Raw genomic sequence first — 20,654 nt, forward strand, 5'->3', positions numbered from 1 at the left:
CTGGAGCAAAGGACTACCTGTGTTCAATCACTCAAGAGAACATCCAAGATGGGGAGGAGGCATATTTAAAAGGAAGAGTAGAGGGAGGACATTCACTCATACTCCTGTAAACTGCAAATAGGGAATTCCTAAGCCTCTAGCAAACACAATCCCAGGAAAAGAAGCAGGCTCCAGAGCTCTGGCTCCACACATGCTCAGATAAGACAGAGAGTACCCTGCACTTCCTTTTTGCCTCAGGCTGATCTGCTTGATAGGAGGGATAAGCTCTGAAAGATACCACCAGCCAAAGCAGAGCCAGTTAGAAAAGACAGCGAAAGGGGCTTTTTTAACTTGGTTTGTTTGCTTTCATTAGCTCCTGGGATTCAAAAGCAAATCCCTGTCATTTGATACAAACTTAAGGAGCAGACAGCTCAGGGTCTAAATCCCAGAGATAACACTTTAAAATATTAAAAAGTACAGTATGCAACAAAAGATTAAAAGACAAACAAAGAAACAATAAAAATGGCCCATCCAAAAGGACAAGTAAAAATCCAGAAACCATCAATGAAGAAGACTAGAATTTGGACTTACCAGACAAATACTTTAAAATATGATCCTCACTATACTCAAAGAGATAAAGGAAAACACAGAGAAAGAACTAAAAGATATAAGCAAAACACTGAATGAACAATATGGGACTCTCTCCAGAGAAATACTGGACTTGAAAACCACAATAACTGAAACGAAAAATCCCCTAGATGATTTCAATAGCAGATTGGAAGTGGCACAAAAAAGAATCAGTGATTTCAAAGACAAGACAACTGAAATTATTCGTGCTGAGGACCAGACAGAAAAAAGAATGTAATAGAATGAACAGAGCCTAAGAGACCCAGGGAACAGCATCCAGAGTATCAGTACACACATTATGGGACCCCCAGAAGAAGAAAAAGAGAAAGGTGCAGAAGGGGTATTCCAAGAAGTCATGAGAATATGCTTTCAAAATTTAATGAAAGAAGCCAAAAACTAAAAGACAAATACTGTATAGTCCCAATGATGTGAATCGACACTCGAGAATAAACTTGGAATATGTCATTGGTAACAGAGTTCAGCAGGAGTTAGAAACAGGGTAAGATAATGGGTAATCGGAGCTGATGGAATACAGACTGTGCAATAGGACTAGATACAAAAACTCAAAAATGGACAGCACAATAATACCTAATTGTAAAGTAATCATGTTAAAATACTGAACGAAGCTGCATCCGAGCGATAGGTTCTTGTTTTGTTTTGTTTTGTTTGTTTTGTTCTTATTATTATTACTTTTATTTTTTTCTCTATATTAACATTCTATATTTTTTTCTGTTATACTGCTAGTTCTTCTAAACCGATGCAAATGTACTAAGAAACGATGATCATGCATCTATGTGATGATGTTAAGAATTACTGATTGCATATGTAGAATGGTATGATGTCTAAAAAAAAAAAAAAAAAAAAATGGTCAGCACAATACTGCCTAACTGTAATGTAATTATGTCGGAACGCTGAATGAAGCTGCATCTGATCTATAGTTTTTTTTTGTTTCTTCTTCTTTCTCTTATATATTTTTGTACTTTTTATTTTTATTTGTGTTTTCTCTGTGTTATCACTTTATTTCTTTTTCTGTTGTCGTGCTATTTCTTTCTCTAAATCAATGCATATGTACTGAGAAATGATGACCATACACCTATGTGATGATATTAAGAATTACTGATTGCATATGTAGAATGGATTGATTTCTAATGTTGTGTTAGTTAATTTTTTTTAATTAATAAAAAAAAAAATTTAATGAAAGACATGAATATGCACATTCAAGAATCCTGGTGATCCCAAAACACATAGTAATCAAACTGCCAAATGTCACAGACAAGGAGAGAGTTTTGAAAGCTGAAAGAGTAAAGCAATGCCTTGTATAGGGGTATCTCAATAAGTTTAAGTGCCAATTTCTCATTAGAAACTGTGAAGGAGGGCGGGCCACAGTGGCTCAGTGCCAGAGTTCTTGCCTACCATGCTGGAGACCCAGGTTCAATTTCCAGTGCCTGCCCATGCAAAAAAAACAAAACAAAACAAAAACAAAAAAAACCATGAAGGCAAAAAGTCAGTGGTATAAAATATTTAAAGTGTTAAAGAAAGCAACTGCCAATCAAGAATTGTACATCCACCAAGATTTTCTTTTTAAAGTGAGGGAGAAATTAAGACATGATGAGATAAACAAAAGCTGAGGGAGGTCATCACCACTAGATCTGCCCTACAAGCAATGCTATAAGGTGTTCTTCACACTGAAAGGAAGGATACTAGACAGTGGGTCAAAACAGCTTAAAAAAATAAAGGCCTCTGGTAAAGATAAATACATAGGCAAAGGCCAGTAATATTGTGATGTATTTTTTTTATACGTAACTCCACTTCTTATTCTTACATTGGCCAGAAAGCAAATGCATAAAATATAATGTTAAATTTATGGTTTTGGACATACAATGTACAAATATGAAATTTGTAACAAGTACAGAAAAAAGAATTGTGGAACAGAAGAGTATAGGAACAGTATGCTATTGAAAATAAGCTGGTATCAAATAAAATATGATTATTATAAATTTAGGTGTTCAATTTTACTCCAAGGTAACCAATAATAAAATATATGAAAAATATATTCAGAAAGATATGAGAAGGGACTCAAAATGGTACAATGTAAAAATAAATAAATATTTATGTGGGCATTAACAGAAGAAATAAGGGTCAAAATGATATAAGATTTACAAAGACAAAACAACAAAATGGCAGAAGAAAGTACTCCATTCTCAGTAATTGCTTTAAATGTAAAATTGATTAAGCACTCCACTAAAGAGGCAGAGATTGGCAGAATGGATTTTTTTTTTAAGTATGATACAGCTATCTGTTGTTTACAAAAGACTCCTCTTAAATTAAAAAACATAAGTACCTTGAAAGTGAAATAATGAGAAAAATACATACCATGAATTAGCAACCAAAAGAAAGCTGGTATCAATACTAATATCAGATAAAATAGACTTTAAGTCAAAAACTGTTATGAGACAAATAGAGGGTTATTGTATACTGATAAAGCAGCCAATTGAACAAGAATAGATAACAATTTTAAATATATATGCACCTAATAGCAGAGCTCCAAAATATATGAAGAAAATATTGACAGATATGATAGGAGAAATAGATAGTTCTACATTAATAGTAGGATATTTCAATATACCACTTTCAGTAATAGAAAATCTAGACAGAAGGTCAATAAGGAAATAGAAGACATGAATGATACTCTGAACCAATTAGATGTAACAGACTTATAGAACACTTCATCCAACAGCAGCAAAGTACACATTCTCCTCTAGTGCACATGTGTTGTTCTCCAGGATAGACCACATGTTAAGTCATAAAACAAGTCTCAGTAAATTCAAAAATATTGAAAGCCCATGCCATAGACCCAGGTTCGATTCCTGGTGCCTGCCCATGCAAAAACATATATATATATATATTGAAAGCATACAGCGCATCTTCTCTGACCACAATAAAATGACGCTAGAAACCAATAACAGAGGGAGAAACTGAAAATCTACAAAGACATGGCAATTAAATAATGTACTCTTAAACACCTAATGGGCTATTTGAATGAAAATGTAAACTCAACGTACAAAACTTATGGGATCCCACAAAGACAGTGCTGAGAGGGAAATTTATACTCTATATTTAAAGAAGAAGAAAGATCTCATATCAGAGACCTAACCTCAAATCTGGAGGATCAAGAAAAAAAACGACAAACTATACCCAAAGTGAGCAGAAGGAAGGAAATAACAATGATTAAACTGAGATAAATGAAATAGAGAATGAAGAAAACAATAGAGAATATTAACAAAACCAAAAGTTGGTTGTTTGAAAAGATCAATAAAATTGACAAACCTTTAGGTAGACTGATAAAGAAAAAATGAAAGAGGACACAAATAACTAAAATCAGAAATGAAAAGGGAGACATTAATACCAACCCCATAGAAATAAAAGATTATAAGAGGATACTATGAACAACTGTATGCTAACAAATTCAATAACCTAGATGAAATAGAAAAGTTCATAGAAACATACAAACTACCTACATTGACTCAAGAAGAAATAGATCTCAACAAATCAATGACTGTTAAAGAGATTGGATCAGTAATCAAAAACCTCCCAACAAAGAAAAGACCAGCATTAATGAGTTCACAGTGAAATTTTACCAAACATCTCAAGAAGAAATAACACCAACCCTGTACAATCTCTTCCAAAAAATTGAAGAGCAGGGAACACTCACTAACTCATTCTGGGTCCAACATCACCCACATACCAAGCCACATAAAGATATTACAAGAAAAGAAAATTAAAGACCAATATACCTAGTGAATTTAGATGCAAAATTCTTCAACAAATGCTAACAAACCAAATCCAATAGCACACCACCATCAAGTAGGATTTATCCCAGGTCTGCAAGGGTGGTTCAACATAAGAAAAATCAATACCCATAATACACCCCATTAACAAAACAAAGAGGAAAAAACACATGATAATCTCAACTAATGCAGAAAAGGCACTTGACAAAATCCAGTACCCCTTCTTGATAAAAACACTTAGAAAACTAAGAATAGAAGAAAACTTCCTCAACATGATAAAAAGCATATAGGAAAAACCCACAGTTAACATCATACTCAGTGGTGAAAGACTGAAAACTTTCAATCTAAGATCAAGAAGATGACAAGGATGTCCATTATCACTACTGTAATTCAACATTGTACTGGAAGTTCTAGCTATAGACAATTAGGCAAGAAAAACAAAGAAACAGCATCTAAATTAAATAGGAAGAAGTTTGCAGGTGACATGACCCTCTATGGAAAATCCTGAAAAATCTACAACAAAGCTACTAAAACTAATAAATGAATTCAGCAAAGTGGCAGGGTAGGTATAAGATCAAAATGCAAAAATCAATAGTGTTTCTATACATTATTAATGAACGAACTGAAGAAATCAAGAAAAAATCCGTTTACAAAAGCAACTAAAAGAATCAAGTATCTAGTGATAAATCTATCAAAGGATGTAAAGGAACTGGACACAGAAAACTGCAAAACATTGCTAAAAGAAATCAAAGAACTAAATAAATGGAAGGGCATTCTGTGTTCATTGATTGGAAGACTGAGTACGGTTAAGATGTCATTTCTACCCAAAGCATTTTGCAGATTCAATGCAATTCCAGTCAAGATTCCAACAGCCTTCTTTACAGAGATGGAAAAGCCAATCATCAAATTTATATGGAAGAGTCTGACCTGCCATGCGGGAGAACCAGGTTCGATTTCACCAGGTTCGTTCCATGAACTTCTCAAGAAACAAACAAAACAAGCAATCAAGCAACAAGTGAAAAAAAAATTCAACAAATAGTGCTACAGTAATGGGATTTTTCACATGGAAAAATAATGAAATGTGACCCTGCCATACAGCATACAAAAAAAAAGAAAGAAATTTATACAGAAGGGTAAGGGACCCTGCAAAGCCAAAGCCATCTCGGAAAAGAACAAAATTGAAGAACTTACATTTCCTAATCTTAAAATTTACTACAAAACCACAGTAATCAAAGCAGTGTGATGCTAGCACAAGGACAGACATATAGACCAATGAAATAGAAGTGAGACTTCAGAAATCAACCCTCACAGTTCTGGCCAGCTGATTTTTTTTAATATTATTATTTGACAAATCTTTACACACATACAGTTAATACACAGTGTACAATCAATGGCTCACAATATATGAACATATATGAACACACAGTTGGGTGTTCATTATCATGATCATTTTTAGAACATTTGCATCACTCCAGAAAAAGAAATAAAAAGACAAAAGGAAAAAAACATACATCCCATATACCTTACCCCTCCCTCTCCTTGACCACTATTATTTCTGTTACCCAATTTATTTTACCCCTTATCCCCCCTATTATTTATATATTTTATCCTTATTTTTTTACTTATCTCCCCATAACTCTGGTTAAAAGAAGCATCAGACACAAGGTCTTCACCATCACATAGTCACATTGTAAAAGCTATATTGTTGTACAATCATCTTCAAGAATCAAGGCAACTGGAACACAGCTCAACGGTTTCAGATACTTCCCTCCAACCAATATAATACACCATAAACTAAAAAGGGATATCTGTATAATGCATAAGACTAACCCTCAGGATAAACTCTCGACTCCATTTGAAATCTCTCAGTCACCAAAACTTTTTTTTATATCATTTCTCTCTTTTAATCAGGGAGGTTTTCTCCATCCCATGACGCCAGGTCCTGGCTCATTCCAAGAGTTCTGCCCCATGTTGCCAAGGAGATTTATACCTCTGGGAGTCATGTCCCATGTGGGGGGAAGGCAGTGAGTTCACCTGCCGAGTTGGCTTAGTGAGAGAAATGGCCAATTGATTTTTGACAAGGGTGCCTAGTCCATTCAATGGGGCAAGAATAGTCTCTTCAACAAATGACGCAGGGGAAACTGGATGTATACATGCAAAAGAATGAAGGTGGACCCCTACTTCATATGCAAAAATCAACTCAAAGGGATCAAATCCTAAATGTAAGAACCAGAACTATAAAACCCCTAGAAGAAAACATAGTGAAGCATATTGAGGACCTTGTATTAGGCGATGGCAATAGCTCATTACTCTTAATACCCAAAGCACAAGCAACAAAAGAAAAATGGATAGATGAGACTTCATCAAAATTAAAACTTTTGTGCATCAAAGGACTTCATTATGAAAATGAAAAGACAACCTGCTCAATAGGATAAAATAATTGGAAACAACATATCCAATAACAGTTTAATATCCAGAATACATAAAGAAATGCTACATTTCAGCAATAAAAAGACAAACTACCTAATTTTTTTAATTGGCAAAAGACTTGAATAGACATTTCTCCAAAGAAGATACACAAATGGCCTAAAAGCACAAGAAAAGATGCTCAAAACCATTAGCTATTAGGGTAATGCAAATCAAAAACACGAGATACTATTTCGCCTCCACTAGAATGGCTATTATTTAAAAAAGCAGAAACTGAAAAGTGTTGGAGAGGATGTAAAGAAATGGGAACACTCATTCATTATTGTTGGTAATGTAAATGGTGCCGCCACTATGGAAGACACTTTGTTCCTCAGAAAGTTAAGTACAGAGTTAACATATGACCCCACAATCTCACTTCTAGGTACATACCCAAAAGAATTGAAAGCAGGAAATTGAACAGATATTTGCACACTGATGTTCATAGTAGTATTATTCACAATTGCCAAAAAAAAAAAAATCCAAGCAATCAAGTGTCTATCAACTGATGAATGGATAAATAAAAGTGGTGTATACAGTCAATGGAATATTACTCAGCCATAAAACTGAATGAAGTTCTGATATCTGCAAAAACATGGTTGAACCTTGTTTGAATGAGATAAGCCAGACACAAAATGACAAATACTGTATGGTTTCACTGACACGAAAAAATCAGAATAAGCAAATTCATAGAGTTGGGTGGTGGCAGGGAATGGGAAGTTAATACTTAAATTATACAGAATTTCATTTGAGTTGATAAAAAAGTTTTGGCAATGGATGGTGGTAATAGTAGCACAGCATAGTGAATGTAATTGACAGCACAGAATTATATATTTGAATTCTGTTAAAAGGGGAAATTTTAGGTTGCATATATGCTACTAGAATATAAATTTTAAATGAATAAATATATATATATAGGACTGTACAACACAGTGAACCCTATTATAATTGATGAACTATGTAGTTAAGAATATAATTATAAAAATGTTCCTTCATGAATTGTAACAAGTGTACCACACAAGTGCAAGGTATTTATAATAGAGTGGTATATTGGGACTCTGTATTTTATGCATGATTTTTCTGTAAACCTATAACTTTTCTAATAAAAAAAATAGGGCCAAGAGTTTCTCAAGGAGGAGGTAGCCAATGCTGCCACTCTATCAACTACAATAAGGACCAAAAAGAGCCCACTGGATCAGACAATCAACAAAAGTTTGGCCTTGACCAACCAGAGTTGCTGCTGAGGTAAAAGTAGTGAATTACAAGAAGGGCTGCAGAGGAAATATAAAGAAACAGCAAATGAAAACAACTTATTCATGAAGAGGAGTGGTGAGGAGAGGGGAGAGAAAGCAGGTCAGGAGAGGAATTTCTTTTAATATAATGGAAGATAACTGTTCCATTTTGCTAGCTGCCAGAATGCAATGTACCAGAAATGGAATGGCTTTTAAAAGGAGAAATCTAATAAGTTGCTAGTTTACAGTTCTAAGGCTGAGAAAATGCCCCAATTAAAGCAAGTCTATATAAAATGTCCAAATTAAGGCATCCAGGGAAAGATACCTTGGTTCAAGGCTGATGACGTGCAGGGTTTCTCTCTCGGCTGGAAGGGCACGTGGTGAAGTCTGCTAGCTTCCTCTTCCAGCTTGTTTCATAAAGCTCCCCAGGAGGCGTCTTCATTCTTCATTTCCAAAGATCTTTGGTGTCTGGCTGAGAGTCATCTGGGTTCTCCTCGTGACTGTCATCATTCTGTCGTCACTCTCTGCTTTCTCAGCATCTCTAAAGGTCACTGGCGGGTGGACTTTGTGGTTCTTTTGGCCTCGTGGCTCTGCTCGGCTCTGCTGTGGCTTTCTCATTGTTCTTAAAAGATACTCGCTGCTTCGTGGTTCTGCAGCATTCACAAGATTCCTCCAAAAGACTACTTTTATAGGATTCCAGTAAACTAATCACGTCCCACGTAGAACCGGTAGAGACACGTTTCCATTTAATCAAGCTTAATACCCACAACTGATTGAGTCACATCCCCGTGAAGGTAACCCAATCAAGTTTCCAACCTATAGTACTGAATAGGGATTAAGAGAAACAGTTGCTCCCACAAGATTGCTTAGGATTAAAACATAACTTTTCTAGGGTACATAAATCTTTTCAAACCAGCACAATAACTAAGCATGTTTACCTGCTAATGGGACTTTTCACCATACACCTTATTAGTCAGGGTCCCAGCAAGTAGATGGCACTCTCAAACTGAGTAATTTGCAGAGTATTTCATAAAAGGACGAGGCAAAAAGTGTGGGCAAGGTGTAAGGAAGCTACAACATATTGGGCATGCCGAGGTATAAAAACAGTGGGCCTTGACCACCACTCCCTCCCTGGCAAGGGCTAGGGAAGGGCCATTGTGGCAGATGAGTTGCCTGAAGAGGGCATCCAACATGCCCCTCACCTCAGTCCTTCCTGGGGGAATTGAGGCAACACATGCAATTAGCAGGTCCTCCCTTCCTGCTGAGTTCTGCATTAGTCAGACCCTCCTAGGAAGCCCTAAGGACAAGGGAGCTGGTGTGTGCAGCCCTCACTGTCCGCCTCTTGGCACAGGACAGAAGGAAGAGAATAGACCAAGCCCCATGCCTCTTTAAATGGTTGACCACATGACTATGTTACATATTCAAATGTCTAAATTTTTTAAATGCTAATAAGAAGAACCTTTAGGAAGGTAAAAGTTGAAATTACCAGGTAGCTGATCCCTGAGGCTACCCACAGGGAGAAGTGGGCTGTTGTCTGACACCAGTATCCTGGTAGCTATGTTTCTCCTTTTATATTTCTGCTCCACCTAATGCATAGTAGGTTTCCATCACTTATTCAATTAATGAATAAATTAATATTTGTAGTCTCTATTCCTCTTCTTTCATCTTTGGAACTATGAATTGAGGGACTTTTCTTCTGTCACCCAACTCCTTGACTACTTGAAATGAGTAAGATCTCTCTTCTCCTAGGATACTTAAGGGAAATGTCAGTGACCACACAGAAAACAGATCTGATTTAAAGTATGGCTCATAAGTGGCAGGAAGTGGCTCTAAGAGAAGTAGCTGACACAATTGTTAAGACCCACTTCTTCCATCTTTGATTAAAAATATTTATTTAACTAGGTCTGCTGCAGAAGCTATATAATCTGATCTAATAAACGTTGAACACGCAATCACTTTATGTTGATAGGCTACATTTAGTCCATGCTAAATATTAATTTAGAAACAGAACTGAGCATAATAGTTATCAATAAAGAATAATAATTCTTTTATAATGAAGGCCGATGCTCACATGTTCATACCATTTCACCTTTGCATTTTGCAACCTGATTCATTTTTTAATCACACAAAATAGGACCAGCAATGTGATCATCTTCTGACTTCTTGGGTTGGCTTTTCCATGTGAAATTAAGGAATTGCTTTGTGACAGCCCATCTCAGCAGTCTTCAGCTTCTCGTTCTATAATTAGGTCTACACTCCCTTAGTTCCCCAGTTCTTGAAACATAATGACAAAATTTAGAAGTCAGTCTAACCTGTGTGGTTATCTGCACATCGTATTACTTATTTCTGATGGGGAAAAAAAGAGATGTAATAAAATAAAGAAATTTTCATAATGAGAGAAGAAGGTTGTTCATGGGTCAACCATTTGAGGAGAACCAGAGCTGAGCTTTGACTCAATTTCTCTTTCAAGGAAATGAAGGGATAAAGAGAAGGAGATAAAACAGGGCTCAGAGAACATCAGTGCTGGCAAAGGAGAAAAACCAGGTGAGTCAGAGAAACTAATATGCCGAGGTGACGGGTAACCAAGAAATGTAGGGTTCAGGATCTCTCTAAGAGTAGAAGATATTTGAGTGTTGGGCAATGCCACGGGAAGAACACTTGTTAAGGAATGAGGAAAAAGCCATAGGTATCTAAGAACTTTAAAAAAAAAAAAAAAAAGGAAAAGAGGACAAAATTGAGAAGCGTGGAATATCCCATGGCTCAAGGCGTCTTCCTGAAAAAGGATCATTTCGATGAATGCGCAGTGATCCTTACTGAGCAATTCTAATATTTTTTTAAGGCACCCCCACATACAGCGATGCACAGACGTTTTTTCATTTCTCCCATTCATTGTGGGGACAGAAATTCACTCTGAGGCCTCCTTGTTATCCAAACTGTGGGAGAACCTCGTTTCCCCCAGGAGGGTCTCCTCCCTCCATCGCCGCTGATGCGATGCTCTTAGTTACAAAGCACGAACGACTGCTGCCTTCAGTCAATCCGTTTAGCCGAAGGCCTCTGATTTGTTCACATTTACTACAACACATACAGAGGGCTGGAGGATTTTTTTTTCCCACTATTGATCTGGTGCTTTAAGAGGGAAAAAAAATCTCCTTGGCTGTCTAAACACTATTGATCCCTGCTTGGGAGTCGCAGCAGAAGTGTAGAAAGGGCGTGGATGAATTGAAATTTCATTTCCGACAACTTGTTCCTGTTATTTTTACCCTTTTGGACCGGGAGAAACACGTTGCTGCGGCTTCAGTCAATGTGGTCGATAACTCCGCTGAGAAACTCAACACGGCTTCTGCCGGGGGTTTGGCAATGAGACATGATGTTGGATTTAGAGTGTGTGAAACCGAAGGATGCCTGTGGAAGCCACGAGGTCTTAACACCAACCAGAGGCAGGACGAGCGGCTTTGGGGCTGCTGTGACCGACTTGAGCTGGGGCTTTGGAGAAAAGAAGGATTGGGGAGACTCAGAACCCTCCTGTTTAGGAAAGACCCCGAGCAGTCGCACAAGAAGCTTCTCTGTGTGTAGGTGCCTTGCTTTGGGCTGTTGACTGGAAAGCTCCTACTCGTCAAAGCTAGAGTTCAAGCTTCAAAGAAGAGTGGTATGGAGGTGCGTGGGTGGCTCAGTAGCAGAATGCTCGCCTTCCATGCGGGAGACGGAGGCTCGATTCCGGACCGTGCCCCCCACCCCCCACTCCACCCCCCAGAAAAAGAAGAGCAGATACAGCAGATGCTCATGAACTGTCCGGAAAAGGAACCTTATAGAACCTGGAGCTAGTGAGCAGCCCTGGGCGAATTTGCTGCCAAGGGCTACAGCACCGTCCCTACCCCTTAAGCCCACAGAGCCAGCTTCCTTCTTCCTTTTATTAGATGTTGAAAGAATACAAGAACCAACCAAGCTCGCTTGTACTACTGGCGACATCTAACATTTATATCGCCGTGCACCCCCTTTGTTCCTCCAGGATCCCAAAGCACTTTACAGCCTGCTGTAGCACTAAGGGCCGTAGCGAATATTTTCAGTAAACTGTAACCAAATACTCCCCGTACTGCTTCTCCTTTTCAGGTTTGCACAGGACAAGAACAGGTCTCCTTCCTGAGAGGAAAGAATCCTGTTTGGGCCCCAACCACCCATTTTGTCGTTTTTTGCAAAGTTTGTTCAGTATTGCCTTTAAAAAAAAAAAAAACATACTTAATAACCATTCTTAATAAACAGTATTTCATTTACATATCCAATTATTTTATAAACCCATTTCAGTCCCTGGTCCCTTTCCATTCCAGAGAAAGATGGAAGTGTTCTTCTCTCCTGGGAGCCAAGAATCTGCATTGCGGATGAGGTTGCAAATTCAGACACAATAAACAGAATTAAGAAAAACTGAGCTGGCATTTGACAGAAATTGTAAAATAACACTAAGAAATGTTGCTTTTGTGGAAATTACTGATATTAAAATATAAATCAGTGTCTTGTGTTTCCCGTAGCACCAGGAGCTCTATTAGGTTATACAGTTTGATTGCTGAACTGAACCTCAGAGACTTGACAGTTCAGTGCTGAAGTTATCACAAAGTATTTAACTCTTGCCCTGCTGGACAACAGGCACCTAGGCAAATGCCAGTTGATGATATCATCTCCTCCAAAAAGACAACTTTTTCACTGAACCCTTTGAGGTCTGGGAATAGGCAGAAAGGAACTAAGGCAGAGGAGAGGAGATAACGACAGCCCTTTTTCAAGACAATAGTCTTGTTGCATTGTACCAGGGAAATGGCAGCTGAAGGAAACCCAGAAAACAGAGTCCATGCTGGAGAGAGCAGAGGAGAAAAGCCTGTGAAAATATTTTACATATTGCCCTTGTTATTTATTTGATCCCATAACAATCTGCAAAGTAGGTATTATTTTTCGCATTTTTTTCAAGTGAGGAAACTGAGACCCAAAGACGTTAACTTGCCCATGGTCACGTGAGTTGAGTCAAACTCTGAACACTGTCAATGAACACATGAAAAGGTGCTCAACATCATTAGCCATTAGGAACATGCCAGTAAAAGCCATGATGAGATACCACTTCATACCCACAGGTGGCTATACTTTAAAAAAAAATGGAAAATAGCAAGTGTTGCCTAGTATGTGGCGAAATTAGAACCTATATACATTACTGGAGGAAATGTAAAATGGTGCAGCCGCTGGGGCAGATTGGTGATTCTTCAAAAAGTTAAACTTTGAATTACCATATACACCAGTAATTCCATTCCCTGTACTCAAAAGAATTGAAAACAGGTGTTCAAACACAAACTTGTACATGTGTGTTCATAACAGTACTATTCACAATAGCCAAAATGGTAAAATAGCCCAAATGTCTATCAACTGATGAATGAATAAACAAAATGTGATTCATCCTTAAATGGAATATTATTCAGCCACAAAAAGGGATGACATTTTGATTCATGTTACAACATGAATGAACCTTGAAAACATTATGTTAAGTGAAAGAACACAGGCACAAAAGACCACATAGTGTATGATTCCATTTATATGAAATATTCAGAATAGGCAAATCCATAGAAACAGAAAGCAGACTACTGGTTACCTGGGGCTAAAGGGAGGGGGGAGTAAGGAGTGACTACTTAATGGAAATGGGTTTCCTTTGGAGTGATGAAAATAAACTGAACCTAAATAGTGGTGATGGTTGCACAATTGCAGATGTACTAAATGCCACTTTGAAATGGTTGAAAAGGTAAATTTTATGTTATATTTTACAAAAAAAATCAAAAATAAAAATATAAACTTGTGTCCTGGCTCTTTGGTGAAGTGGTTGGGATACAGAAGATACGAAATGAATCTGGAACATCATGTGGTGCCAGAAAATAAAGAAGTACTCAAGAAAAGATGGGAACTTTGCAAAATGGCACAGGAGCCAACCTGAAAAAGCTTCCAATCGCCAACCCTGGAACACCTAATAATGATACCATTAGATTGTAACCCACAGAATAAAATAAATATCCATGAGTTCATCTTGACATAAATAATAAATTAAATGGGGGGAAAGGGACAGCTCCTCCTTACGGCATGGAGGAAAAAATTAAAAAATAATGTAGAAAGAATAAAGGAAATAGAAAATTCCCACTAGAACACCACAATAATAATTGTTGCAAGTAAGAGCCACTTTGCTAAAAATAGTGCGTCAGAGTTTGAAGAAAAACAGGATATTTGTATACTCTCTAAGTATCTCCCCTGAGATAGTTACTCATTATAATGGAAAAAATAGTAACTCTGAAGTAGATAAACCCAGCAAACACTAACGTAGACAAGTGACTAAGGTTAGTATCATCAGTAATAACACATATTGACAGGAATATATAGACCTTTCTGAAACAGTTTTAGACTTCCAGCAAAGTCTGGAATGATACACTGAAAGCATATCACTTCTGCAGTATTCTTGCCAAAAATGCATATCCTCAATATATGCATGAAAAAAAAAATCAGACATATCCAGATTGGAGGACATTCTACAAAACAGCTGATCAGTCCTTTTCAAAAGATTCAAGGTCACAAAAGACAAGAAAAGACTGAGGATGTGTCCCAGATTAGAGGAGTCTGAGGAGACTGGGCAGCACAATGCAATATGTGTTCCTGGACTGGATCCAGAAACATGACAAAAACGCTAGTGGAAAAACTGGTGACATTCAAAGGAAGCCTGTAGTTTTGTTACTGATGTGTTCCTATGTTAATTTCTTAGCTTTGATAACTGTGTCAGCATCATATAAAACGTTAACATTAAGGCAGACTGGGGAAAGCGTATACGGGAACTCTCTGTACTATTTTTGCAACCTTGTTGGAAGTCAAAAACTTTTTCAGAAAGGTCTATATATTCCTGTTCTTTCACCACTGTTACCTTTGAGATGAGACAAGGAAAATCACAAGTAATCATGATAAAGGAAAATAGATTACTGAGTTAAAAGAGGTATAGATAAAGTGTTATAGGAGTTCAGAGGTGTTCCCAGACCAGATAAGTCCTGAAACCTAAAGGGGCCAGCCTCTCCAGAACATCAATTATTTCTATCCCCCATCCTGTATTATCGGCAGCCCCTTCCAATATGAAAAAGTTGGAATGGGCGTAGCCCAAACATCCCTAAAAAGTGTGAGAAAGATCAAGGTGATGATGGAGTTCTACAGAAAAGGTAGGGTTTAACAAATGAGTATGAGTGCTGAATCATTATATTGTTATTTCTTTTAGTCTCTGGGATCTTAGAGCAGTTAGAAGTAAAGATCTAAAATTGTGGAGTTATAACACATACCAAACTCTGAAATCTGCTCTACAGCTAATTGTTGTGACGTGCTTTGAAATTCATTGCCTTTTTATATATATGTTGCTTTCCATAAAAAGGAACAAAAGAAAGTTGATTGTGATGATAAATGCACAACTATATAATGATATCGTGAGCCACTGATTGTAAACTTTGGATGATTACATGGTATACGAATATATAATATACATCAATAAAAAATAAATAATTTTAGAAGATCAAAGGAAAAGGTGAAGTTATAAAGGAGAAGATACGATTTAACAAATGAGCATGACTGCCAAATCATTATATTCATATTTCTTTTAGTCTCCAGTGTCTTGGAGCAGCCAGAAGGAAAAACCTAAAATTGTGGAACTGTAACCCATACCAAACTCTGAAATCTTTTTCTATAACTAATTGTTGTGGCATGCTTTTAAATTTATTGCTTTTTTGTGTATATGTTAGTCTTCACAATAAAAAAAAAAGTGTTATAAGAGTTCAAGGGAGATATTGCCTACCTGACAAGGCTGTAAGGATTAACTATGTAATTTTATGTATAGAATAGTACCTGGCATATAGCAGGTGCTTTACAAGTATTAGTTAGCACTATATGTAGTTGGAGGCAAGATGGCAGAAATGGCAATTAAGTTGTGTCTAGCAGGCTGTGATTTTTGATAGGCAGGAAGAATATACCTGATAAAGATACAACAATCAGGTGGGAGGATTTCCCCATGTCAATCAATGATGAAGGCAACCAAGATGAGATGGACTGTGCATTTCAAAAAAGGAGATTTTACTAAATAGTATAGTAATCAGGGCAGTAGCAGTAAGAAGAAAGATTGTTACCTTCTTCCACACTCTGCGCCCTCCATCTCCTTATAACAAGTAGAGTAGGAGAAAAAGTGACAGCCAAGAAGTGATATATCAAGAAAAAACCAAATCAAGGCAATAAAAGGAAGGGCTTTTGAGAAAAGTGTCTATGGAGGCCAAAAGTTGGTCCACAGTGAAACAGGCACTTCCAAAATGCACACCAGAAACAGTTAGTGGAGGTACTAGAAATGAGCAAAATACGTTGTGGAGAAATCCCTCTGTAGAATGCATAAATGAGGATAATTTATCCATTTGCATTAGGTTCAGTTGCGTAAAACAGAAAAATCCAAACTCACAGTGGTTTCAACAAGATAGAAATTGCTCTCTCCAGATCTGGCATGGTGGCTCCATATTATCAGGGACCTGGGTTCTTTCTGTCTTTATAATCACCCCCTCAGGCTCCAAATGGCTGCACCAGCCATTGAGAATTGCAAGAACCAGGAAGGAGGAAGGAAAAAAAGAGGTATGCTCCTTCTCTTTAAGAAGGTTTCCTGAAATTTCCCATAATACTTCCTCATATCTTATTGACAAAACCTAGACTGCAGTGTACCTAGCTGCAAGAGAGGCTAGTAGGTGTAGTCTCTTAGATGGTGTCTTAGTTTTCCATCGCTGCTATAACAAATACCACATACTGGTTGGCTTAAACAATAAGAATTTATGAGTTCACAGTTTTGTAGGCTCTAAGTCTAAAATCAAGGTGCCAGCAAAATTATGCTTTTTTCTCGAGCCTGTAACATCCTGGTGTTGGCTCTCCAGCAACCCTCTGACACATGGTATTCTGTTTCTTCCTATTCTTCTCCTCTGGTTCTGAGTTCCATGTCCAATTTCCTTTGCTTAGAGGACTTCAGCCATATTGATTGATGGCTCATCCCCATTCAAGTTGGCCATGCCTTAATTATATTACATCTTCAAATGGGTTTACACCCACAGAACCAGGGATTTGAATTTGAACATGTCTTTTATGGGGCCATGATTTGTCTTCAACATATGGGAACATGGATACACCCCCAAAAAAATGGGGCTCTATTATTAAGGAAAATGAGGAGTATGGAAATTGGACTAGACAACTAGCAGCCTCTGTAAAAAGTACCAAAAAAGATAGCCATGAGGAGAGATTTCCACCTGGGAGAGTGAATCTGATAAATCCCAAGATACCTTCTTTTGTTCCTTTTAATTTCTCATTTCTTCTGCCATTCTAAAGTCTCCTATTTGGAAGACCTAAATAGCCCTACTTTCTCTCCTGAAAATCCTCAGTCCTGGGGTTGACCTTGTTATCAGATTCCTGTTCCCTAAGTTCCTCAAGCCCTGGAAAACCATCTCCATGATCTTCTCCCCCTACCAACCACCCCTGTCAGATATGCCATACATGACCAAGAATGTTCTCTTTTAGAACCGGGGTTGGACTCTTTCCATACCAGGCCTCTCCACACTGTGGCTATGTCCATGCATTCTGCATAGAAATGATTATTGTACAAGAAACATCCATGTCCGTTCATGGTGCTCACATATTTTTTAAAATAGTGAAAATGTTGAACTATGCTAATACGCTCTCATCACTTCAATAGTCCAGAGCCCTAAGATTCATCACACTATTTCATTGGTATAAGGTGGAACATTGAAGAAAAATCTAAAACCCAGCATGAATAAAGAAAAAACTTATGGCTTAGCATAGGTGAAACTTGGTTAGTTTTGATTAACCTACAAGAATACCTTTGACTTCAAACTGAATAGCATCTCTTTCCCTGAAAAACCAGATATAGTTTTAGATGAGAAAAAATCGATTCTTGATATTCTTCCACCTGGACATGTAGGAAAAGGAAAACACAGTATTTCTCTAAGGCCAGTAGTTCACCCATAATCCCAGGTGGTTACCAATTCTTTGGAGAAAGGAACCAGTGTCAGCAATCTGTTACTACGAAATGTGTGTAACCCAGTATAGGTAGCTGGTATGTGAAGTAATGACTGATATGTTTTCCACCCTGCCCTGCCCAACCTGTGTTTCATTGAACTTGTTCGCTTGTCCCCTTTCTCCTTCTCTTCTCAAAATTAGTGCCATGTTTTCGGAAAGGTATAGGAGAGGAGAATTGGAGCATAAGCAAGAGAATTGGACCCTGCTGGTGCCTATGATATGGGACCAAAATTTGGGAAAACAATAAAACCCTCAGATAATATTAGCAATCCAGGTGCAGAAGGAACTTTTGATCAATATCTGGGTTGGGAATGCAGGAAAGTGAGCAAGCTCCTAGCAGCCTGTTCCCTTTCTCTCAACACCTTGCCAGGCAAAACATAGATTGGTGCTAGAGTAGGACTAAGAGAGGGCCTTAGACAACTTGTACATGTCTCTCTCTATCAGGGGCGAGGAGGAACATCCTCAAAAGATGAGAGAGGATCAGCAGAGCCAAAGCCCATAGGATGAGGAAATACAGTGTATGGGGCCTATTGCCCAGGGCAAACACCTCCGCAAGCTCCAGCCGAAAGCTGTCCATAACCGTGGAACAGATGCTACCCCTGATGCCAGAACCCAACCTAGGACCCCAAAGTTAGGTATGCTCTAGACAGACCTAACAAGGTATTAACAATTAAAAATTTATTCCTTTTTAAGTAAAAAAAAAAAAAAGGCTTTCTCAGAAATAACTAAGGTTAAGTTTTCCAATATGTGATAGAAATGGGACTCAATAAAAAAGTTGAGCTAAAGGGAGAGAAAAGTTACTTTTTCTTTGCACACTTGAGTTCATGCCTGCTACACTAGCCACCCATGTGCAGCACAAGGTGTTTCTTGGGAATGGGGGCAACTCGTGAGGCACAAGATGTTCTGAGTTTTTGTTCTCACTGTAATCAGTCCTTTCTGGATGCAGTTGTCACCAAGGGAGAGCCTGCTTGGAAAGCAGAAGGCAGGATTTATGAATACAAGAAAGCAGTTGCCTGGGCATATGCAGCAGAAGCAGAAATGCCCATGGTTGAGACACAGCAAAAAGAAATACCAGTATCAACAGTGAGCTTCAGGATAGCACAGAAGGCTTAAAAATGGTTTGGAAAAAGGGAAGACATCAATGAAGTCCTGGGCCCAGAAAATCAGTATCCATTGATCAGGGAGGAGCTTACTACCTCTATGATAAGTTCCCTCCTCTACAAAACATTTATTTGTCCACCACCCTTCTCAGAGAGCATTGTGAAGTTTCATAGCATCTTTTCAAACAGCACTTGAGGCTCCCTCATAGCAGTCTTCCTCATTCATTTGGTAAGCATTACTGTCAAGTGCATCTAAAATTTGTCATATAACCCTTCCATTTGTTTACATCATAAGCACTTCCAAATTGCCCACTGTTGTTAATGATTCATAGGATTTCTATGTCTACTTCACTAACAAAATTCAGCTCTCTATTTTCCCTCTGACTTATTTTACTTAGTAAAGTACAATATATTTTTATGTAAATATTAGAGCCTATGGTTTCCATTTTCAAGACTACCTTCCTTCCAAATTCTAATGGTCCTTGCATCTCTAGCTGTATAATTCCATAGTGGATAAAACTATTATAACCTAGAAAATTGTTCTGCTATCATTTTGACAAGATTCCATCTGATTCAAGAATCATCTCCTGACTAGCCAGTAGGGTCTAGCTTTAGAGAAATAGTATTCTCAAGGATATGTTTGTTCCATTCCACCTTTTGTGTGATGGCTGGGATGAGTTCATGGTTCCCATTAAAGGTGGTAGAACATTAAATCGTCAACCTTAGAGCTGTGAAAGACCTCAAAGGTCATGTAGTACAAGCCCCTCAGTTTACAGAGGCTGAAACAAAGGCTCAGGGAAATGAGTGCCTTCCCAAAAGCCACTCCTCAGAGTAGGTGCCAAACCAGGTTTAGAAACTTGGTAGCCCAAAGCCATAATTAGTATTTTTTGATGTCATACTACTTTTTAACCTTCCCGCTTGCCTGCGGTGGAGGTCATTTGTGATGTTCACCAATATTTCATCCGGGAAGCTACACGGAGGGAGTTAGGCATGGGTATTTGAGATGCCTTGGCCAATGTAAAAAAATGTGAGCAGAAGTGAAGCGTGTCACTTCTACTTTAAGAACCAGAGTGTGATTCACCAAGTTCCCTTTCCACTGCCATGACAGCAAGCAACCTACTAGATGACAGAGACGCCACTCACTGAGGACAATGTAGAGTAGAGCCCCAGCTGATTCATAAATGACATGTATGAAATGGAAAATGAATCTTCGTGGTTGTAAGCTACTGAGACCTGCAGGGACTGTGTTACGGGAACATAACCTAGTCTGGGCCTAATGAGTGAGCACATGCTCCGTCATTGTTCCCACAATGCACCTCTGTGCAGGAAGCCTTAAAAGGGTAAACAATGCTGCAAATCAGAATACAACT

The sequence above is a fragment of the Tamandua tetradactyla genome, chromosome 16, assembly GCF_023851605.1.
Source record: "Tamandua tetradactyla isolate mTamTet1 chromosome 16, mTamTet1.pri, whole genome shotgun sequence".
NCBI classification, from domain to species: Eukaryota; Metazoa; Chordata; class Mammalia; order Pilosa; family Myrmecophagidae; genus Tamandua; species Tamandua tetradactyla.